This window comes from Accipiter gentilis, chromosome W (genome assembly GCF_929443795.1).
Source record: "Accipiter gentilis chromosome W, bAccGen1.1, whole genome shotgun sequence".
Lineage (NCBI taxonomy): Eukaryota > Metazoa > Chordata > Aves > Accipitriformes > Accipitridae > Astur > Astur gentilis.
The window spans coordinates 10885849-10910897 of NC_064918.1; the positions used below are offsets into that span (position 1 = coordinate 10885849).

The following is a 25049-nucleotide window of genomic DNA, read 5'->3' on the forward strand; positions in this document are numbered from 1 at the left end:
AAACAAAAAAAAACAAACCAAAACAAAACAATGATGATTTGGGATCCAAGAAAATATGTCCATTTGAGAAAAACAATGCTATTTGAAACTCTGGCTGCAAACAGTAGGAAGAGTTGCTGTTGTGTGAAGGTGTTTCCTAAAATGGACACAAACTGCTGAGTCATTCTCCCAACCCCAGAAGCCACATAGAGAAGGGATACTGAATTAAGTGTTTTGTCAAGGAAAGGTGTCACACAAACTTCGATCATTCTTGCTCGAGACAGCTGAGAACAGGAGAATGGTTTGGACAGGACCGATGGGTTTACCACTATGTAGGGGCTAGCATCTCTAGTTAGTTTGGTTAATAAATAATACAGGTTATAAGAATTTGAAATATTGTATCAGAATGATTGTTAACTATTATTGATTATGTGTTTAATCGGAAGAGGTAAGTGTGGGGACTTGAATCTTGAAAGGCTCCAATAGCACATGGTTGAGACAGGGAACAGAGATATTTGTGTTACACAGATTTGATGAGCTAGGGCTGAGACAGTGAGTGGGAAAGTTTAGTCAGGCTCTTGATCCTGAGCAATTAATTAATAATGCAGCCATCTAAATACTGCATAGATAAATGCTGAATTTTCTGGCGGATGTGGTACTTCTGACTAAGGTATAACATAGCTAATATCTTCCCAAAGGTTAAAAGCAGCAACAAGGACTGATGTCAGTTGGTGTATCTAAAGGGTCCTCTTCTTGAATGGGTAATACAAAGTCTCACATCTCTATCCAAAAGCATACTCTAGCTCTGGTTCTCACAACTAATCAAAGAGATCATTATGGCATTATGAATGGTAATACAACATTCAGATTCAGTCAAATTCAACATACCACACACACCTTGTTCTTTTAACAATAACATATCTAAGGCTAAACGATTCTGTAATGTCAATTTTTTGATACCTGTTGCACTTGGAGATTTAGTTCCCCAAAGGCATATCAAGTCCAATTACTTAATACATGTACTTGCCAAGTTTTCTAGCACCCATTGGTGCTGAACAATATACCCAGATGGTGCAAAGAATGCTTCTAGCTCTAACGATACCTTCTGTCCCCAGGTATAATAATAGGGTTTTAAAATGCTTTGAATCCATTTCTGGGTGCTACTTGGGTCATCAAGTTCTCGTTTCTTCCTGTGAATAGGTGGTGTGGTATATTCAAAGATTCGCCTGGGACACATAGTAGGAATTCCCAAACCACACCGCAATCCAGCCTGTTCGATAACATTCAAGTGCGAGTACATTTTCCCGTCTGAGCACCCCCAGACAGTTCCCTCAGGGGCAGCATACAAAGCGTTTTGACAAGTAGCTGCGTCTCCCCGAGGTATTTGATTATCTTCCCCCACCTTATGTCTTGGGAAGTGGTTAATGGGAATTCCACATTTTAGCCAGGTATTAACATTATTGGTGATCTGATTACATTGGTTATCCCGGTTTCGGTATCCAAAATTAGGATATCCCCAACAGGTGCACATATCTCGAATTAAGGTTCTAACTTCCAAACTGATCCATGTTTCAATGGGATTGCCAGCGCCTGTGGTACAATCTATAATGTGGGTACAGTTTAGCAAATGGGCATCATTGGGGTTGGGTGTGCCTACAAATTCTTTCGTTAATAAGTGAAGACGTTGGTTTTTTAATATGTGCTTCACTGACCATCCCCAAGCAGTGTGGGCGCTATTCATTGAAGGATATTGTCCCTTCCTGTCAGGTATGTGAACACACCAAGCTGAATCCCATTTTACATTATATTGTAATTCAAAAGGGGTAATTTCCAGGGAAGCAGGCCAAAAGGGCACTAGATTACAAGATATATTGTGATAGCAAGGGCAGCCTGTTATTTTCCACCAGGATGGAGAAGGTGGGAATCGTCTGGAATAGGCTTCCTCGAATCCTGGAGGACACGGTGGGCTATGACTAACACCAATTTCGCGACTGACCTCCAATCTCCATCACTTACAAGTTTTGTTTATTAAGTCAGGCCACCCCGTGTGGCGAGGGATCTCATAGAAGGCTGCTTCATCTCGCCACCATCTACCAGAGGAGGTATAATCACTTCGATATTGATACTCAAAAGGAGCATCTACTAACCCTTTAATGCCATTGGTCATATTATGTTTTCCAATATTGAGCTTCATGGGTATCAAACTGAATCTAATCCCCTGCTTGGCAGAAGTAGGAATCCGAATACATATCCCCTGATCCGTTTTATTCCAGACATGTGTGAATCCTTGTATCACTTCCCAAGCTAAATTGGAGGTCCTTTCTCCTTGTCCAGATGCACCAAAGGCAAGAAAGGCAAGGAGGAAGGAGTTCCAAACCATCTTTCCCTGTTATACCATAAGAATATCACAACCAAAATCAAAGAAACAATACAGATAATGGCCCACTCATCAAGTGAAAACATAAGTCCTGCCGTGGGCTTCTGATAACCTGCAAAATATATACAAAAATAAACAATCATTAGAGGGATAGGATTGGAGGAGATGTCAAGCAGTGCTGCTAGTGGTTGGGATCCATCCGAGAGGCTGAGGTGCACCCTCCAAGGCGCTCATGAGGGCTTCTGTAAAACAACCTCATGCAGGCCATGTGTAGGATGTGTTACTTATTATAGATGCATACAAACTAGCCTTAAACTTCAAGCTCTCTTGACTGGAATTGCTCTGATTAAAGCATCCGTAGATCAGCAGAATGTGCTTATTGTGTGTAAAAAAGCTAATAAGTTTATAGCGACCTCTTGCTCTCACGTGGCGTAGGGGCTGCTGCAAGAACTCCAACGTGGTCTGTTGTCAAGCTTTCTGTGTCCTCCCCCCAACTCAGGAATTCTGAGAAGTCAACACAGCATTACTAGTCAGAGTAACAAAAACATAAGCAAGCAATCAAGCAGCTATGGTTTTAGTACTATAACAGAGGGTTAGGTTTATATTGTGCATCTTAACTGATATGTTTGTTAGAATCCAGCTAGTGGGATACAGAAAATACATATTCTTATCATCCATTTAACATCGGAGCAGCTTTAATTCAGAACATGAAGGTCCACTTAGAAGGATGGGACAATCCATCGGGTATTGATATGATGCTCTTTCCCATGAGCATCTGTGGCCACCCAGGAATAGAGGTTAAGGGGTGTCTTTAGGGTTAGGGGCACTTGCCCCACAGTGGGTAGTTCCACTAATACTGGTTGTCCAGCATAGTGGAGCAAGTGCGCAGGGTCTTTGCCACCTTTCGTCCCTGGAACAATAGAAGGAGGTGTGGGACAGAATGCTAGGAGTCGGGGGCAGCCATTTGCCCCCCACCGGCTATTAATTCGGTATACTGCTTCTGGTACTCGCGAGGCCCACCCTGGGTCATGGGGCCTCAGAGCTTGTTTTAGAAGTCCGTTCGTTCTCTCCACAATACCATTAGCTTGAGGGTAGTAAGGGGTGTGGAAAACCCACTGGATTTCCTCATCCTTAGCCCATTCTTGCACCACTCCAGCAGTGAAATGGCTCCCATTATCAGACTGAATTGATTGAGGCTTGGGTAAGCAGCTAAACCATACTTTAAGACTTTTCACTGTATTTTCTCCTGTTGCTCTGGATACAGCTTCAGCTTGTGTTAGTCCTGATACCACCTCTACTCCTACTAACACATATTGTTTTCCCTCTGATAGCCTAAAGGGGCCAATATAGTCAATTTGCCACGTTTGCCATAAACCTTTGTTTGTCCTTAAATGTAGGGGTTGCTCTTTTAAAGGGTTATATTTTTCCAAACGAACTCGACATTGACCACATGCAGAAATAACAGTGTTACATAATTCTCGTGTAACAGCCCATCCTCTGCTAATAGCCTCTTTGTACAGGTCTTTACTCCCTGAATGGCCACGCTTCACCTGCAGCCACTCCAAAAGGTGTTCCCATTTTTCTGCTTCACCATCGATGGCAAGACTGGCTAGACGTGTTAAGGAATCTACCCGGTTATTTAGGAGGTGCGCTGGGTTATCCCCTGCCTGGTGTGCAGCAACCCAGCCTACTAAGAAAGATCTCTGCTTGGCGATATTCAGTATTTCTTCCCATTTGTCTCGTTGCCATACTGGCACTTGGTTTACTTCCCATTGGTTTTGCTCCCAAAATGGTAACCATTCAGTGCATCCTTTAAACACTGCATAGGAGTCAGTATAAATGTATACTGGTTCTGTTGTCTCAGCTTCCTTAACGACTACGCTCCACACAGCAACTAACTCCCCTACTTGGGCACTACCCTCTCCCTCAGTTATCACATGCTCCCCTGAATCAATATGTAATGCTACTGCTCGATACTTCCACGTCTTTCCGTCCGTTTTTGCGGAAGCATCAGTGAACCATACGTTTTTTAAATGGGGTTTGAAATCAGGAGCCACTTTGATGTACGATGGAGGGGGTTCTGTTTCTGGGTGATCAGAAGGGGGATCCTGTATTTGGAGCATTTTGGGTGTTCCCTCCTCTATCTGTCTAGTGTGACAGTAGTGGTCTAGCTGGGCATACCACTTGCTTACTGTTTCTCGTTGAGCTACTCCTGCGGGGAGAGGAGTTCCAGCCAATATTGGTTTCAGGATCTTAAAGGGTCCTCACAAGATGATGGGCTGTTGTCGTATAATTCTCTCAGCTTCCTGTAAGGCTAAGTTAACCACAAAGAGTCCTTTCTCCCAAACTGAATATCGTTTTTTCAGCATCCTTAAAGCTACGCGAGAAAAATCCTATAGGACGAGTAGGACCTTCAGGTCCACGCTGCCACATATGTATAGATAACCCATGAATTGCAAAACCCCATTCTATGTGGAGTGGGTCTGTTGGATGTATCGGCCCTAGGGCCTGGTAAATCCCTGCTTTGAAAATTAATAATTTCAGAGCCTCTTCATGGACAGGTGTCCAGCCCCAAGCAGTTCTTTTACGGGTTAAATCATATAAAGGGCGAGCTATGATAGAAAAGTCGGGGATGTGTTTCCTCCAAAACACTAGCAAGCCTAGGGCATGCTGTAATTCTTTCTTATTTTCAGGCATTTTCACTTGTTCGAGGGTGGACAAGGTTTCGGGAGGTATACACACAGTCCCTCCTTTCCACCAGATACCTAAAAATTTTACTTCAGGTGATGGGAGTTGCACCTTTTCTGCAGGAATTTGGAGCCCTAAATTCTCTAAGTGATTAATGATTTCTCTCTGGGTTTGCCCCACCGCAGTGGTGTCTGGTCCTCCAATTAGCACATCATCAATATATTGATATACTCTTACTCGATCTTTGGGAGTGATCTGATTTAGTTCCTGGGCTAATGCATAGTGAGCAATGGTTGGTGAGTGGCAATAGTCTTGAGGAAGCTTTGTAAATGTATATTGTACACCTTCCCAGGTAAAGGCAAAGCGATCCCTATCTGCTTCTTGCAAGGGAACCATAAAGAACATGTCTTTCACATCAATGGTTGCTAAAATCTGGTGACCTTGTTCTTGTATGGTTGCAATTAATTCTGCTATATTGGGGACTGCAGCTGTTAATGGGCCAGTATTGGCATTCAGGCGTCGATAGTCAACTGTCAATCGCCACTTCCCATTTGGCTTGCGGACTGGCCATACTGGGGAATTATAGGGTGAGTGCATAGGAATAACTATCCCCTGTTCCCGTAACTCAGTTATCACTGAAGTGATCCCTTCCCTTGCTCCCAAAGGCAAAGCATAAGGTTTGACATTAACTATCTTTGAAGGGGGAAGAGTTAGTGCAGACTGCAAAAGCTTCACAGAGATTGCGGGACACCCAAATTTCCATTCTCTTCCCTTAGAGTCTACCCACGACCGGCCCTTTAAGAGGTCAAGTTCTAGAATATTGGTGGGTAGAGGACCTAGTATCATAGTAACCTCAACAGGGGATGAATCCCCTGGCAGCCAGCATTTAACTTTAGCTGTCGGCTGTGGTTGGGAGCTTCCGAAAATGTCTGTGACCCATATCTGCTTCTTATCTGCAATTATTCCATTGCAGTTAGCAACATCCGCCTGGAGTGCTGACATTTGAGCACCCGTATCAACTAAAAAAGTTACTGGGGTCTTAAAGGGACCAAGGGGAAAAGTAATCAACAGGTCTCCTGTCTTATTCTCAGTGAGCTTCCTTAAATAAACCCACTGGCCGTCCCCCGGCTCACTTACTGGGGATGGCGTGTCTAGTTTCCCGTCCTGCGGACAGTCATACCTTCCTCTGGAGCAGTAGGTGTTTGGGGAGTGGGAGTTGCCAGCAACTGTGGATTCGCCCCCTTATAGTTTCGAATGTTTAACTCGGTATGGGGAGGCTCCTTGTTCTTGTCTTTCCACCCTAGGACCAACTTTTCTAGGACAGAGGTGGGCAAGCCATCCATCACATCCCAGGGAATTCCCTTTTCTATCCCTTCTGCCCACAACAAGTTTCGCTGACCCCCATATGGCTTTTTGGTGTTTACAGTCTTAGATGGGGGAAGTCGGCCAGGTCCTTCTATTCGGCGGATAGCAGGCTTAGCCCTGCTTTCTTCTCTTGTGAGACCCATTCTCCAGCCATAGTTAATCAATTCCTGTGCCACTTCTCCCCAGGTCAGGGCACCTCCTGCATTCCGCCTGCCTCCTCTAGGTGCTATCGCATCGCGTAATCTATCCTGCATCTGGACAGCATATAATTTCAAAGAATCTGGTAAACCTCGGATTAGAGGAGTCATTCTATCGGGATTGGCATTTAACAACATCGGAGAGGGCTGTTGTGGCACTAATCGCCTATCATGCATTAATTGGAGACAAGCAGTTTTCTGTAAGCTCTCGGTTAACTGATTTATAGAAGGGGTATCTATCCGTGTTGGTTCTCCCCGTTCCATTTGGTCTATTCCCCCTGCCCAGTAAGCTGCCCGCTGTGTCAGAGACCATGGTTCCCTAGGATCATCGGTAGTTAGGAACACTCCAGGCCCCCAATATCCTTGGGCTTCATCTTCTGACAATAAAATCTGGCCACCACCGGTTAATGACACCCTCCACACATATTCTGTTTCGGTCTCCTTTGCTAGTCGGATATACTTTTCCTGAATTTTAGATAATTCAGTGGCAGAATACGGTATCGTCTTAATGGTCACATGTGGTGCTCCGCCAATTTGGCCATTGTCTATGGTTTCTGTTTTAATTAATGGCCTCATTGCTATCTCTTCATCCTCAGGATAAAAAACTTTTCTGGTACATTCTAACTCTTGATTTGGGTATAAAGATTTTTGCTGTTTCACTTGAACTACCTCTAGACCTTGCAGGTCTAAGTCCGAGTCAGATCGTTCATCTGCCTCGGCTCGTAAAATTCTTTCCCGATCTAACGCATCAGACAAGGCAGCATGAAGCCACTGCGTTGTGTTACGCTCAGCAGTTAACTGCTCTTGCAGGACTTTAACTAAATCCTGCAGGGACTGAATCTTCTCCTTATCTGCCTGTTCAGCTCTCATTGTTTCCTGTCTGTCTTCCTGAGCTGCTGCGAGTGCAGCCCCTAACACTGCACACACTACAGCCTTCCCTTTTCCCGGGCGAAACCTGCCTTCTTTTGCAAGCTTCTCAATTCTTCCTACAATGGCTTTTGGATCATGTCAGTGGTTTCGTGCCCAGGCTACTCCTTGTGGGGAAGGGTGGGCTTTATATGCAATTAGCTTCTCCAAAACAGGGGAACAGTCAGACACAGATATTTCCCGGGTCACCATGCCTGCCACTGCTCGGATCTCTCCCGACTTATTGTTGAGAGATCCTTCCCAGATCCTCCCCACCCGCTCTCCAGGTGGAGGTCCGGTATCCCGTTAGAATCTCCCTTCCAACAAGGGAAATCCTGTATAGGCAGTTAGCCTCTCTAAAAACTGGGGAACAGTCAGACACAGGTATTTCCCGGGCCTCTATGTCTGCCACTGCTCAGATCTCTCCTGACTTAGTGTTGAGAGATCTTTCCCAGATCCTCCCCGCTCGTTCTCCAAGTGGAGGTCCAGTATCCCATTAAAAACTCCCTTCCAACAAGGGAAATCCTGTCCGTGACGCCAATTAAGATGTCGTGTCCCAAAGTTGGAGCGACTCAGGTTCGTGGATTTCCTTTGTCAGAATTAAGGTGAAACGACACCAGAGGAGTTCAAACAAGAACCAACATGTTGTAGCTAACTTTGTCCAAGTACACATGAATTTGTTAATATGAGCCTTGCAACATGTCATTAAACTGCTATTTGAGAAGAGGAGGGAAGTACAGGAAAATGAAATGGAAAAAGGAACATGAAATGTATCAGGAGAGCCCTCCTGTTGAGTCACGAGGTTCATGGGAGGTGTCTATAGGTGGGATTGTAGGAGTGAGATTCCTTTTGTCTTTCTCCCTCAGTAATGGTGGTGGTAGTGTGTGTACTAATGAGGATATGAGGTATAAGTGTATTTCCATTTCTATAATTCAAATTCTGGGTAAATAAATCATTACATAATTGATAAGCCAAAACCTCCAGACCATCACTTTTTTAGACATACATTTTTCCATGTGCATGCAATGAAGGATAAATCAAGGAAATCAGAAGCCATTGAAGAGAAAAATGTTCAAGAGAGACTATAAAGCATATCACGTCCAGACCTTAATCCAGATTTTGCACACAGTTTTGTGCATGCAGATGAACTGCTCACTTGAAAAATGTTCACCCAAGTAGGGCACATAGTGAGAAAATGATACCCGAATTTTTAAAGCAATGCATCCAAGCCTGTGTCAGCCCAATTTACTTCAAGGATCCTCCAAGCAAGCCCACACACATGCACAAAATAAAGTCCACCTGGCAAACCTCATACATCTCAACAACTTGATCATTCATTCCAAGCATTTACAAACACTTTTCAAACATCATTCAACTGTCCAAAGCCCCCAGACACTGAACAGACAAATGGGGCCCCACTTGAAAGGTGGAAGAGCATGAGGAGAAGGCATAAGCCACTCCCACCACTGGTCCCATCAGTGACCAAGGATGCATGCCTGGGGAGCCACATCTTCCAGTGACCCTGGTGTGGCCAAATGCCCAGGGAGTAATTTCAAAAGATGCAAATCAATATCACTGCCAGGCATCAATATATCTTGTAGCAATCCTTTCCCTGGATGAGATGTAAATAATTCTGGCTATTTCTACACTGACAGATCAGCCCACACTCAGATGCTGGAAAGTGTCTTAACAACTTTCTGTCCACACCTTTAAGATCCTGGTTTAATCCCACAGCTTGAGCTCTGGCTTTCTGGGTGCAAGGAGTAAGCGGTCAAGAACAGACACCCTGGCAGTCCACATTATGCCATAAGGGTGCAAAAAGTAGCCAGGACTCAAGTTTTGCACAGAAGCATCTCCTAAACACGCGAAACTCATGTGAACACCTACTCCAGAAGCCAGATTCGTTCACTTGCTCCACCAGGCCCCCTTTGCATTGCTACCTTGCCCAGCTTTAGAGATGAATCAGGCTTCCAGACCAAACCAAAGCCCTCTTTGTTCTGCCTACCTCTAGCTTCACCTCTACTGAGAAGCAGAAGCTATCTATTTAAAGCAGAACCTAAAAATGCAAAGGGATGAATCAAAAGTTTGACAGCAAACAGCAGCTCCTCATGCAGGTCTCACTGCACTGGCATGTGAGGAGGAGCAGGGAAACTCCTTCCTGGAGAGCCTGCCAAGGTATAGTACGCCTTCCAGTATCTCTGAGCTGTAATATGAGAAACATATAATAAGAAGTCAGGTGGAAGGATTCCATCATGTTGATTTAGTCCAAAAGTCTTCTGATTGAATCGCTTGAAGCAGATAGGAAAGTTGATTAAGTATAATAGTTGGAGAGTCACTTTCCTTTGTCTTGGTGGAGACTGTTTATTAGGCTTTAGTATAGCACTGTACATGTCAAGAACCTACATTTGCTGTTAGCACTAGAGAACTCTCTTGCCATGTGGTTGGGCGTAACATGGAAAGAGCCATATGGTCTGGACATAAATTTAGCATATCTGAAAACAAAAAAATATGCTCAGGAGCTATAGAGCATATCCACATAGACATACCTGGCATCTCTGCTGTGAAACAAAAACCTAAAAGTCACCCTAGCAATAAGTTATTTCTGACAAAAATGTCTTCAAAAAGCAAATGATCTCTAGGCCTTGGAAACTCTACCTCTCTTAGCTCTACTACCCCCTCAAAATACTTACCTCGCCCTGACCAGCAGTCTATATAAAATTTTGGGAAGAGAAAAAAAATATATAGCTACTTAGTTCTGAGTAGACAGTAAGAAGAACCCCCTGGAACTGATAAATCTTTGTGATCTGGAGTATTATGGAAAAGCAGACAAAATCACAAGACTGTTTTTTTCTAGGTGCTCAGCAGAAACAAGTTGGAGCAAAGTAAAGCCTCTAGTAATTGCCTCGTGTGGAGTGAAGTACTGTTGGAGCGGCAGAGGAATGCACATAAGTCGACCCAATATGAGTGATAGAAGTGATTCAACTTTATTTGCATGGATAGCTCATATTTATACAGTTTGCGATAATTATGCCTACTAGTCCTAATATGATTGGTACATTGCTAATGTTTATTCATTACTAAAACACACCCACTTGTGGCTGGCAGCTACGCGTGTTCAGTAACTTTCTCATGAGAACTTCTTCAAAAGTTACTTGTGAAGTTATGCCAAGGTCACACCGTCCCTGTCTTTCTCCTGATAACAGCGAGACTAGCTGTTGTTTTTCTCCCAATATCAGTAAAGCCAGCTATTTTCAGCCAAGGCCTAGTCTTGTTGCTCGAACTGACATTCTTTCACACAGAACTCTGCTCGCACAACTTTTCCACAGGCCCATGTCCTTTTTCAGCAAGCCAATTCCCAACAATTCCCCCTTTTTCTTTTTGTGCGAGTAGAGCTTGGTGTGTCAGCTTTGAGACTCCTCTCATCATGTACCCATACGCAATTTTAACTATTACACAGATTAATATCAATATACCCAACCATCGTAAGGCTTCCTTAATCAATGACATTAGCCGTGGTGTTATCCCGCCAAATATTGACTCTAACACCCCATCAAACCAACTAGTTTCTTGCTGGATCTTTGTGTATGTTTCTTCAGCCAATTTATCTGTTTGTGAATAGATTGAGGTAAAATTTTAACACCTGCTGTATTGCCCTTTGCAAAGATCTGTGAACACAATTAATTAAACACAGTAAAAACAACATTATACCTAATAAAATACATAAGCACACAAAAAGAGGTTTGATTAATAGCTTTAGCTAGTGACACCCAAACATTCTTACTGTCCCATGGCGTTAACCGATGTGGATCAATCACCGGTGTCACTGTCATGCTGCTTACTGCAGTCAGTGTGTTCCATATCAATCTCAGCGTAAGGTTTCAAATTTATGGGTAAATCAGGAACGTATCTGCCAGACATGGAGGATGTGATTTTTTGTCCAATTGCTGTCAAGGCTTGCCGTCCCGGTGCACTTAGTTGTCTTGTAGAAGTTAAGCTATCGCTGCCCCTCAATAAATCCAGCAGCGGCTGTAAGTCTGTATTTGTAATACCACAACAAGGTCGAATCCACTGTAGGTCTCTGTTTAAATCTTTCTCCCTCTTTTTGTTTTTGAGCAATCCAGGCTTACTTAATAACTTGGGATGCCATTTTCCTTAATAAGCTGAACAAGGTAAAACTATTACAATAGCTACAATCACAGTAACTACAATAATGCCCATAATTCTTTGAGCCAACCTGTTACCCCTAATGGCCCAGACCATGAGGACTATGAGGAAAATGAACCATCCATACATTCTTGTGCCATCTTGCTCCACGAACTCAGCCCAGCAATCGGTAGGTGCCAGCTTTCCGTGGGCGTCCCCACAGAGGCAACGACGGCCTCACTGTACACCACCCCGATGCTCTTCGGAAAATCCCGGTATTTATACATTTGCAGAGGAACGGGTTTTAGCACACGTGGCCAGCGGGTGCCAAAAGTCCGCCTCGGTTGCAATCTATGACGCATGCGCTCGCTGGCCAGGCGCGCTGCACGAGTCATAGCCATCTTGTCTATTGGTTCGTGGGCTTTACGATACAGTTGCGATGCGCAGAGAATCTTGACCTGTTATGTTAGCCAAGGTGACCTATACATTAGTTTTTGGCTGAGGTGGTATTCATATTGCCACATCATCTATGATGCTCAAGATGATGATGGTCGTGCAAATCGAACAGGAGTCCGTCGTGGGCCTGTATCTGTGGAACCACAATCAAACTCGTTCCCAGGTTATTAATGGAAATAGACCTTACCCCTAATTTTGGCTTTAACTAACTTTTACATTTACCCCACACTGTCTTCCCGTAATCACGCTATGTTTAATCAAATTATGCTTAACACACTTTTTACCTAAAGCAAGTTCTATATACAATAAGGCACGCTGTTCTAAAAACCTCTCTGAAGGACTCGGTGTCCGCTAGTAATACTCTATTAGTCAGAATCTGTTGGATCAGTGGCTCCAGCACCCACCGGTGCTGTGCCAGTCGCCATTGGGACAATTCCGGGTCCAGCATCAGTGCGAAGCCATGGCTTGACCCACTTAGCTGGGATCTCCCAGTAAGCTTTACTTCTGCTGATCCGCACCATTTCCCGGATTCTGGGTCCTTATACATTACCATGATTCCTGTACTATGTTGCGTCCTTTCTGCCTGTAAAAGAACATGATGCACTACCATTGGTGGGTCTTTGTGATCACCTGTCAATCTAAGATAATTTAGCACAAATAAGTCTTTGGCCAATCGTTACTCTGGGAGTAAGCCCTGGGTTCCCCCTTTCTGTTTTTGCAGCATGTTCTTTTAGGGTTTGGTTGGCCCATTCGATAATAGCCTGTCCTGTGGGAAGATGTGGAATACCGGTACCATGATGAATTCCCCACAAATTACAAAATCGAGCAAATCGTGTAGAACCGTAGGCTGGGCCGTTGTCCGTCTTAATTTCTTTAGGCACACCCAGTACTGCAAAAGAAGCGTGAAGATGTCATTCAATATGTAAGGCCTTTTATCCAGTTCGTGCCGTGGCCCACATGGCAGCAGGATAGGTATCAATACACACGTGCACAGAACGCTTTGCACCAAACCACGTGACATGGGTGATATCCATTTGCCACAACTGCAATGGCAAAAGACCTCATTGGTTAACCCCACGGCCCAAGCCCAGCCCTTCCTTTTGACAATCAGGGCATGCTTTAACGATACCTTGGGCATCAGTAAGTGGTAAGTCAAATTGCTTTGTTAACATCCTAGCGGGTTGGTGCAAGAACGCATATGATTGCCGTGCTTTGTTGAAAACGATTCCCTGGAGGAGGCTCCCGTGGCGCTGCAACCAATTGGTCAACTCTGTCATTTCCCATTTCTCATCTGCACAGTGTTCTCATACCCAAGAGTTCTACCAGAGGGGTCATATCGCCATTAGTGATACCGCAAAGATTCCGCACCCACTGGATATCTCCCACAAGCTTCTGGACATCATGTAGTGTTGAAATTTCTCATGTTATTTGAACCTTCTGAGGTTTAACATTGCTAGCATTTATGTGCCACCCCAAATACTTCCAAGGTGCTGCCTTTTGCACCTTTTCAGGAGTGATTATTACTCCGCGATGGCTTAAGATGTCCTGCAATTGAGTTAAAATCTCATCCTGTGGCAAGTTACTGAGGTAACTGCTTTCTTACAGGCTCTGATGCCCAGGCCACATACACCTGACGCATCGTGGGGGAATTGCGCATTCATTGCGGTAACACGAACCAATGGTATCTCTTATAGTGTTCTGCCTTGTTAATCGATGGTACCGAAAAGGCGAACCGTTCAGCGCCATCTGGGTGCAATCTTTTAGATTTATAATTAACAAATCCCATTCTTCTGGAAGCATAACTGGAGATGGCAAACCTGGCTGCAGGGCTCCCATACTGTGCATCACCACATTCACAGCTCTGAGATCATGTAACAGTCTCCGCTTCCCACTTTTCTTGGGAATGGTAAATATTGATGTATTCCATGGACTAGTAGAAGGAACAACTTGTCCCGCTCTCAATTGGTCCTCAACTAACCCTTGTATTTTTAGTAGCCTTTCAGAATTTAGCAGCTACTGATCAATCCAAACAGGCTCATCTGTTTTCCAGTTAATTTTCAGAATCGGCTACCCCTCAGTGACCGTTCCTAAAAAGGATGCGTCACTAACATTGCCTTCATTTGGCTCAATAAATCATGGCCTACGAGGCCAAACAATTCAGTTGGGGTAGTCATGACATACGGACACGTTGTAATGTGTTCACCATCGGGGAACACAAATGTAATCGGTAGCTGACTTACTAAGGTGGCTTGTGTGCCCCCTATCCCTGCAATACCAAAGTTTGGATTGATCGATGGCCATGATGGAGGCCAAATGCATCGTAAAATAATCATAACATCAGCACCTGTATTGATTGTCTTCGGTTTCTTGACAACAACTCCATCGGGCCCTTCCAATTGCACTACCTTTTCTGGTTTACCTCTTGTTGTGTCCATGGCAAAGTATACCTGCGGTTTCCCTGTGGAGCCGAATCCACCATCTCCACGTTGTACTTCACCTGGGTTCGGAACACACGACCTGAATGGAACTAATTGTGCTATTCTGGTACCTTTAGGAATACAAACAGGAGGGATTAAAACATGAATCATAATTTTCACAGTCCCACAATAATCTGCATCAATAAGCCCTGGGAGCACCAGAATTCCTTCTAGAGCTGTTGAAGATTGCCCCATTAAAAATGCACTAATTCCAAACCCCAATGGTCCCTTTATGTTGACTGCGGTTTCCACATCCACTCTGGAGCTTCCTGCAGTGGCGGATCTGGTGGTTGCGAGCCTGCCTGAGGGCTGGCAGCTCAAGCCCCTTGCATTCGTGTCGTCGCGCGAGGGGCCTTCGCAGTCGGTGTAAAGTTTCCCTTCTTCCTGTATTCTTGGTGGTATGGTTATCTTTCTTACGCTTGTTGCAGCACTTACTGTTAACAGTACCTATACATTTGCTCCTAATGTGTCCACGTTTGCCACAGTTAGAACACTTGACCAAGGGTGTCTTACTGCCCTTGTGTTTCTTTGTAGCTCCTTGGAGAGCTGTGGCAGCATAGGCTACTTTCTGTGAGTCCACTGATCGATCCGTGTATTCTATCATATCAACGATGTCTGCATTTTTCGGCAAATTACACAATGCTTTGCGTGTCTTTTCAGTAGCATTTTCAAAAGCGAGTATTTTGAACATGTTTTCTTTCATGCCCTCGTTCATGTCAGGGTGGTCATAAATTGTATTCTCCTGTTTCACCTGGGTAAAAGCATGGCTGTACATATTGTCTGGTACGGTAAGAAAAGCTTGATACGCCAAGATCTGTGATAGATGATGAACCTCAGTGACACATTGTAACTGAGCGTTCCCTGATGCGAAGGGTCCAGTACCCATCGGCATCTGCATGGTTACTCCCCATAGAGGATCTGTTTGTTGTCGTGGTGTTGCTTGTTCCCTATCACAGAACGTCTCCCACTGCCAGAAAAACACTAACATTTGGGCGGGTGTCAAAATCAACTGTGCTAGCTTTTTAATATCTTGAGGTATCAGCGTATCAGCAGAAAAAATGAATTGCAGTATTTGGTGAGTTAACGCAGATTTGATTCCGTCCTGACTCACGGCATTCCTTAATTTCTCAGTGACCTTCCAGTCAAACACCTCCCATTTTTTCTGTCCATTTAATGCAATAACTGGGAATGCTTAGAGCATAGTCCCTTCTATAATGGCATCTTTTATTACACCCCTCCAATGTCTCTGCCTTTTTCTGCAGCGGCTATTACAAGCGGCTCTGCATCTATTGCGGGTGCGGTTGGTTTCCCCGTCTCTTTTCCCCATTTCCTTTAACAATTCTAACATTGTCTCTTTTTGTTCTATTATTAGAGTAGCCAAGTCCTTGTTTGCATTATTTGAATCAGGGTATATGCTAGGTATAATTTGTTCATGTTGAACGGTGGTATCTGGGGGCTGTGTTTTCGTAGGCAGATTTTTACTCACTCCCTGATTTTGTAGGGTTTCCTTTAATCGTACGGATAGGGAGGCTTGGGAACTGTCAGATGGATGATTAATGTCGGCAGTCCCAGGGAGTGAAGCAGAAGTCAAGGGCACAAGAGCAGGCGAACAAGCTCCAAAAAGTCTCTCTTGCTGCATTATGTTTTTCTCCCCGCTTTTCCCTTTCGCTTGCGGTTGGAGAGAGAGAGCAGCAAAAGCAGACGCAGACGCTTTACGATCTGCTTTCATTTCTTACGGAGTTGTCTTAATCAATTTCCATAAAGTTGCAAGACCTTTAACTTCTTTAGACCCGTCACTAATTTCATCCCATAGGGAGGTTCCGATAGCTTTCCAGGTACTAAGCTCAAAAGCTGTACCCACACTAATTGAAAGGTTTCTGTCCTTGCTTCATTAGTTTTTTAGCTGATTTATCATCGTCAGTTACCATATTCCATAATACGTCTCCTAATCTACGCCATTCACTCTCCTCAAATAATAAATCCGGATTCTTAAAGCATCCCTTAACGTGACCCAGCGCGACTAACCCCGAAATTTGCTTAATGCAGTTTACTCCCCGCTTTTCTAAAAAGCACTGTAATAATTTTAGGGCTACCTCTTGATCCATTGCCGGCCGGCTTCTTGATACTCCTGGGTGCTACCTTGATTAAGGCACCTCGGTTAAAAAGTCTTTGCAGCCTTTTTCCAGTAGCCCTCACTGACGGCGAACCCCTTTTGGACGGTCCAGGCACGAGAGTTAACACACCAACCAAGACGATCAGCGTTCGGTTAATCTTTTGCCCCCCGGTCGCTGCTACCGGTGCTTCTCAGTGTCCGTCGCTCCAATTCCCCTTTCTTCAGTCCCTGTTCGGGCGCCATTTGTTGGAGCGGCGGAGGAATGCACATAAGTCGACCCAATATGAGTGATAGAAGTGATTCAACTTTATTTGCACGGATAGCTCATATTTATAGAGTTTGCGATAATTATGCCTACTAGACCTAATATGATTGGTACATTGCTAATGTTTATTCATTACTAAAACACACCCACTTGTGGCTGGCAGCTATGCGTGTTCAGTAACTTTCTCATGAGAACTTCTTCAAAAGTTACTTATGAAATTATGCCAAGGTCACACCGTCCCTGTCTTTCTCCTGATAACAGCGAGACCAGCTGTTGTTTTTCTCCCAATATCAGTAAAGCCAGCTATTTTCGGCCAAGGCCTAGTCTTGCTGCTCAAACTGACATTCTTTGACACAGAACTCTGCTCGCACAACTTTTCTATAGACCCATGTCCTTTTTTCATCAAGCCAATTCCCAACAAAGTACCAAGGCAGAGCTGTGTTGCGGGTGGACAGGGCTGCAGGAAGGACCATTATTCACATCAGGTGTGATTATTTTACAGTGCATTGTTGAGCCCACATTGAAAGGATGATTTCTCTATTGTTTTCCTCTACCCTGTTTTTATGAGGTCAGGCTGTTTGGAGCCCCTTGGTTTATGTCTAGCTAGAGAAATATGGATGACTAATTTTCAGTTGGTTAACTGTGCCCAGGACTGTACTCTCAGGTTGCTGAGCTCAGTGTTTTGTTGTAGTGTTTTTCTTTTCTTTTTTTTCATATACTTCTGGTATATAGACAGTTTGTAGAAAAATGCTGTAATGTCACACATTCCTACTCCTGTACTATTTGTTTTTCATATTGTGGCTGGTGGATCAGTATGCATTTGATCTGTGTTATTTCTGTTTAATGTTTTTGGTCTTTTAGTTGCAAATTTAGATCTTCATGGGTTTTGTTTCCCTCAAAATAAAAAAATAAAAAGATCAATAGGCCCATCCTCTCCCTCACCTGGGGCTATCCTGTGCCAGTGCCCTGGGGAGCATTTGTGGCTCCAGCAGCAGGTCCTGTTTCCTCCAGGGTGGTGGTGTACCCTTGTAGGGACACCCTGGGCGCTGTGTCCTGCTGACAGGCCTCCCAGCCTGCTGGCCACCCTGCCCAGCTGCCCTGGCTCTTATACGCTTTTAGTCCCTCTTTAACTCCTTGAGTAGGCATGGCTGTCTTATTTTCTTATTTCATCCCTGCTTTTCAAATCATAAATCAAAAGAATCATGAATAGGTCCATCAAAAGGACCATCAGACAGCACAGCACAGGATTGGGTGATCTACTGCTTTGGGGGTTCTTTGTTAATTCCAGCAGTCGCTGGCACCTGTTGTGAGTAGCCTGTACGAACAGGTAGTAAGAATGAATCCTTGCCTGGAGGAGTTTGCAGTCTAAATATGGAGAACAGATAAATGTGTAAGGGGAAAAAGAGATGGGAGGTGTTGCCCAAAGTGGCATGCTTTGTTAGTGGCCAATCTAAGAGCCCAGATTGCCTGCTGCTCAGTCTCAATATTGCCACTCACACTAAGTCTTTGTATTCATATAGCACTGCTTGAGTCAGCCCCAGGGAGCTACTGAGGGGGCCTCCCCCATATGCCAGTTAGACTCTGGATCAGTTTTGTCCCTAGTGTGATTGCACTGATTTAAATGAAATTTCAGCTACAACAGAGCAGTTAGGAACTTGGCCAGTTGTTTCATGGAAGGTGTTTTATTTGTCATAAGTTTTTGTTTGGATCATGCCTTTTTTCTGTTTCTAGTGTTGGGGAATTTTTATGGTACCCCTCAAGGCAAATTAAACACATGTTTGTGCTTAAATATAAAAGAAAAATTTAATGAACAATGCATTGGGCAGAGTCCTACTGCCATAAGTGATTCTACAAGGAGTCTGCAAAGATACGTCACAAGCAGATTCCTTATATACACTGGCACCAGCACCAATCCCCAGAGCAGTTGCATTGGGGCACCTCAGCCGGCCAGGGGTCCATCCTCCAGCCCAGCTCTGCTGCCCAAAAGTGGCCCCTGAGCTTCGGCCCCTAAGCCCTCACATTCCAGGATGGTTTACAAGACAATGCTGAGGCTGTTTCTTATAACCTAGGGAAACTTCACTTCCTTGCAAGGAGTAGTTCTGTCCCTGGCATTCCTGCTTCCAGCCAGTTTAACCCCTTTTGTAGTTGGGCCTTCTTGCCCTCCTTGCTAGATCATTCCTTGGTCACAAATTACCACTGCTGAGCAGTTACAGTTAGAATTTCCCCTTCACTAGCCATGGCAGTATTAGCCAGCCAGGCTTAGAGTCTACCTCAGATGCTGAGCCCACTTGTTCTTAGCACTGCATAAGCACAGAATAAAAAGGCACTCCTTGTACCCATCAAAGCAAAACATATAACCAGATACAGATGGTGGATGAGGACAGACAGGTAAAGAAATATAAAGGAAACACTATGGAGGGCAGACCAAGCCCTGATCTGGACTGGAGAGACCAGGGGACTATGGAGCATCACGGCCTCAGCTGGGGCCCAGAGATGGGCATGCACGGAGCCAAGGGCAGCATCAGTGGGAAGGTTGCAGCTCTGGGCTCATCCCCATACCTTTACGCCTGGCCAGCTGGCATGGCTCTTCATAGACATTCATGGTGTGACCTTCAGCAAGTACAAATCACAGCAAAGGAGAGGAGGAAGGAGAGACTTCCAGGAGAAAAAAGGTGTCCTGGTTTTGGCTGGGAGAGAGTTAATTTTCGTTCTAGTAGGTGTGTCGTGGTTTCAGCCCGGCCGGTAACAAAGGACCACGCAGCGGCTCGCTCGCTCCTCCGCCCCCCTCCGGTGGGATGGGGAGGAGACGGAGGAGAGAAAAAAAGAAAAAAAAAACCCTGGAACCTCGAGGGTTGAGATAAAGGCAGTTTACTGGGACAAACACAAAGAGATTACAACAACGGCACTAATGAAAAAAAAAAGTATACAAAAAGAGTGATGCACAGTGCAACTGCTCACCACCCGGGACCCGACGCTCCCCCACTTCCCCCACCGAAAACAGAGACCACCCCCCCGGCCCGCTCCCCATTTATATACTGGGAAGGATGTCACATGGTATGGAATAGCTCCTTGGCTAGTTCAGGTCAGCTGCCCTGGCTATGTCCCCACCTCCCAGGTTCCTGTAAAAATTAACTCTATCCCAGCTGAACCCAGGACATTATCCACCCCTTATTCTATACCATCTACATCATGCCCAGATCTTACTTTTTTTTTTCCAATCAACCACTACAACTTTCCTTGTCTTATATATAAGTATATGGACTCCACCCCCCGACCTCGCACACACACACACGGTGTTCCTTTAGCCTATGGGCTATCCCTCTAATGTGTCCATCGATTTTGGGGCTCTATCTGTTGTAACAGTTCTTCAGGATAAGAGAGAGATGGTGTGAGATGTTGGGTTGTTGTACGCTGCCTCTGGAACTTGTGGCTAGTACATTTGGTGTAACTCATGCCCCTGGTCTGCAGGTCGAAGATGTTGATCTTGAGGAAATTGCTGGGTGCCAGTTCAAGTTCTATCGCTGTTGTACTTGGCTCAGTTTCAAAAGTCCATCCTGTAGTCATTTGGATAATTCTCACAATAATACCCTTGATATGGCATATAGACACTATAGATACAATGACATGCATTGGCAGGTTATTTGGCAGTTAAATATCATACAGCCCAATTCACTGGCTATTCTCTCCCAAAATCAAATCTCCCTGAGGTACACATCGAACCTCCCCATCCTTCTGCATCACCCACCAGTTGTACCCAGGTCCTTGAGCAAAAACAACCCCTTGAATGGGTTTGCTGCTGCTTGAGGGAGGACTAACCCAGACTGTCTTTCCTAACATACTCCTCATGCGCACTACAGGGACTTTATCCCCTTCTACAGTATGTGGAACTCTTGGTTGGGCGGGGCCAGCCCGATTGGCGGATCCTCTAGTATTAACTAACCAGGTGGCTTTTGTTAAATGTGTATCCCAATGCTTGAAAGTGCCACCCCCCATCGCTCTCAATGTAGTTTTCAGCAGTCCATTGTACCGTTCAATTTTTCCGGAGGCTGGTGCGTGATAAGGGATGTGATACACCCACTCAATGCCATGTTCTTTGGCCCAGGTGTCTACGAGGTTGTTTCGGAAGTGAGTCCCGTTGTCCGACTCGATTCTTTCTGGGGTGCTGTGTTGCCATAAAATTTTCTCTTCAAGGCCCAGGATAGTGTTCTGGGCAGTGGCATGGGACACAGGGTATGTTTCCAGCCACCCAGTGGTTGCTTCCACCATTGTAAGCACATGGCACTTGCCTTGGCGTGTTCGTGGGAGTGTGATATAGTCAATCTGCCAGGCCTCCCACTGTTTATATTTCAGCCATCGCCCTCCATGCGACAGGGGTTTTTACCGCTTGGCTTGCTTAATTGCAGCACATGTTTCACATTCATGGATGACCTGTGCGATAGTGTCCATGGTCAAGTCCACCCCTCGATCTCGAGCCCATCTATATGTTGCATCTCTTCCCTGATGGCCTGAGGTATCGTAGGCCCACTGAGCCATAAATAGCTCACCCCTACGTTGCCAGTCCAGGTCCACCTGAGACACTTCAATCTTGGCGGCCTGATCTGCCTGCTGGTTGTTTTGATGTTCTTCAGTGGCTCGACTCTTGGGTACATGAGCATCTACGTGACGTACTTTTACCACTAGCTTCTCTATCCGAACAGCGATATCTTGCCACAGTGCGGCAGCCCAGATGGGTTTACCTCTGCGCTGCCAATTGCCCTTCTTCCATTGCTGTAGCCACCCCCATAGGGCATTTGCCACCATCCATGAGTCAGTATAGAGATAGAGCACTGGCCACTTTTCTCTTTCAGCAATGTCTAACGCTAGCTGGATGGCTTTCACCTCTGCAAACTGACTCGATTCACCTTCTCCTTCAGCAGTTTCTGCAACTTGTCGTGTAGGACTCCATACAGCAGCCTTCCACCTTCGATGTTTTCCCACAATGCGACAGGACCCATCAGTGAACAGGGCATATTGCCTCTCATTTTCTGGCAGTTTATTATATAGTGGGGCTTCTTCAGCACGTGCCACCTCCTCCTCTGGCGACATTCCAAAATCTTTGCCTTCTGGCCAGTCCGTGATCACTTCTAACATTCCTGGGCGACTGGGGTTTCCTATGCGAGCTCGCTGTGTGATCAGTGCGATCCACTTACTCCACGTGGCGTCAGTCGCGTGATGCGTAGAGGAAACTTTCCCTTTGAACATCCAGCCCAGCACTGGCAGTCGAGGTGCTAAGAAGAGCTCTGTTTCAGTACCAACCACTTCTGAGGCGGCTCGAACTCCTTCATATGCTGCCAGTATCTCTTTTTCAGTTGGAGTATAGCGAGCCTCGGATCCTCGATATCCCCGACTCCAAAACCCCAGAGGTCGGCCACGGGTATCCCCAGGTGCTTTCTGCCAAAGGCTCCAGGTAGGGCCATTCTCCCCAGCTGCAGTGTAGAGCATATTTTTAATATCTTGTCCTGTCCGGACTGGCCCAAGAGCTACTGCATGAACAATCTCCTGCTTAATCTGTTCAAAGGCTTGTCGTTGCTCAGGCCCCCATTTAAAATCGTTCTTCTTCCGAGTAACTTGGTAGAGAGGGCTTACAATTTGACTGTAATTTGGAATATGCATTCTCCAAAAACCCACAACACCTAAGAAAGCCTGTGTTTCCTTTTTATTAGTCGGTGAGGACATAGCTGCTATTTTGTTGATGACGTCCACAGGGATCTGACGACGCCCATCTTGCCATTTTACTCCTAAGAACTGGATCTCCTGCACAGGTCCCTTGACCTTACTTTCTTTTATGGCAAAACCAGCCTTCAAAAGGATTTGGATTATTTTCTTCCCTTTCTCAAAAACTTCTTCTGACGTGTTGCCCCATAAGATGATGTCATCAATATATTGCAGGTGCTCTGGAGCTTCACCTTTTTCTAGTGCAGCCTGGATCAGTCCATGACAAATGGTGGGGCTGTGTTTCCACCCCTGGGGCAGTCGATTCCAGGTGTACTGGACGCCCCTCCAAGTGAAAGCAAACTGAGGCCTGCACTCCGTTGCCAAAGGAATGGAGAAAAATGCATTAGCAATGTCCATTGTGGCATACCACTTGGCTGCCTTTGATTCCAGTTCATATTGAAGCTCTAACATATCTGGCACAGCAGCGCTCAGCGGTGGCGTGACTTCATTCAGCCCACGATAATCTACTGTTAGTCGCCATTCCCCATTGGATTTCTGCACGGGCCATATGGGACTATTAAAGGGTGAGTGAGTCTTGCTGATCACTCCTTGGCTCTCCAGTTGGCAAATCAGCTTATGGATTGGGATCAGGGAGTCTCGGTTGGTGCGATATTGTCGCCGGTGCACCGTCATGGTAGCAATTGGCACCTGTTGTTCTTCAACCTTCAGCAACTCCACAACCGAAGGGTCTTGGGAGAGACCCGGCAGGGTAGACAGCTTTTCAATCTCCTCCGTCTCCAAGGCAGCTATACCAAAGGCCCAACGGTACCCTTTTGGGTCCTTGAAATACCCCCTCCTGAGATAATCTATACCAAGGATGCACGGGGCCTCTGGGCCAGTCGCAATGGGGTGTTTATGCCACTCATTCCCGGTTAGACTCATTTCAGCTTCCAATACGGTTAGCTCTTGGGATCCCCCTGTCACACCAGAGATACAGATGGGTTCTGCCCCTTTAGAACTTGATGGCATTAGGGTACATTGTGCACCAGTGTCCACTAGAGCCTTATATTCCTGTGGGTCTGATGTGCCAGGCCATCGAATCCACACTGTCCAGTAGACTCGGTTGTCCCTCTCCTCCACCTGGCTGGAGGCAGGGCCCCTCTAATCCTGGTTAGAATATCCGTTACTCACTTTCTGCACACGTAAATCAGAAGTCCCTTCAAGGGGATCAGAAATGAGATCAGCCCATCTACTGCGTCTGGGGGACTGCTCACGGGAAACTGGAGCAGCAGTTTTCCAAGAATAATTCTCTTTTCTGGTTGCTTTTTCTCGCAACTCCTGTACCCGTGCATCCAAGACTGAGGTAGGTTTTCCATCCCACTTCCTCATGTCCTCTCCATGGTCACGCAGGTAAAACCACAGGTTAGCCCGTCGAGTGTACTTTCTCTCTCCTCTCTCGGGCAGAGGAACGCTTACTCCCAATAACTGCGATGCGGGCCTTTACAGGTGAGGAGGAGGACAGATCCACTTTGAATTGCTGGAACTCTCGGGACAACTCCTCTACAGCTGAGACACAGGCCCGTAGGGAGGAAGAGAGACTTCCTTCGTATTGCCAGAGTTGGACAGCCAATTCATCCACCGTTTGTCCATAGCCTTCTCTCCAGGACATTACTGCCAATGAGTTGGCATAGGTTGGTGGTGCACGTCGTAGAAACTTCCGCCACATGGGTTGTGTGCATTGGACTTCATCTGGATCTGTGGGTGACTGCGCATTTTCTGGATCATTGTAAATCACCTCCAGCACGGCTAATTCTCTCAGGTACTGGATACCTCTCTCCATGGTGGTCCACTTGCCTTGGTGACATGTAACTTCATCCCTGAAGGGGTATCTTTCCTTTACACCTAACAGAAGTCGCCTCCAGAGGCTGAGGACTTGTGTTTTCCTCCCAATCGCCTTGTCGATGCCCCCTTCCCTAGACAGAGATCCCAACTGCTTGGCTTCCTTACCCTCTAATTCCACACTACTAGCCCCGCTATCCCAGCATCGGAGCAGCCAGGTAACAATGTGCTCACCTGGGTGGCGGCTAAAATCTTTTCGCATGTCACACAACTCACTCATGGATAGAGATCGGGTAATTATTTCAGGTTCTGCCTCTACCTCCTGTTCTCGCGATGACCCTTGTTCATCTTCATCTCTCGCTAAGCGAACTGATTTCTTTGTGTGTTTCTTTTTCTGTACAGGGGCGACTGATACTGGCACAGGCTGGTTCTCTGGTTTAGCTGCAGTGTCTGTCACCGGGGTAGGGGTAGTCATGGTACCTGTTGTCGGGGTAGGGACAGCCACGGTGCTTGTTGTTGGGGTAGGGGCAGCCACGGTGTCTGTTGTCAG

At 45.7% G+C, this 25049-nt stretch overlaps 1 protein-coding gene across 2 annotated transcripts in view; it reads left to right on the forward strand.

The window, feature by feature from the left end:
* The window catches only part of LOC126035298 (uncharacterized), a 227458-nt gene that overhangs the window by 35082 nt on the left and 167327 nt on the right, over positions 1-25049 (forward strand). Inside the window, exon 1 of one of the 2 annotated variants that reach the window (XM_049793741.1) lies at positions 16688-16807. The exons of the other annotated variant lie outside the window; for it this stretch is intronic. The gene's annotated coding sequence lies outside the window, so the exon portion shown is untranslated. Of the gene's footprint in view, positions 1-16687; positions 16808-25049 lie in introns of those variants that run through there. 2 annotated transcript variants of the gene reach the window in all.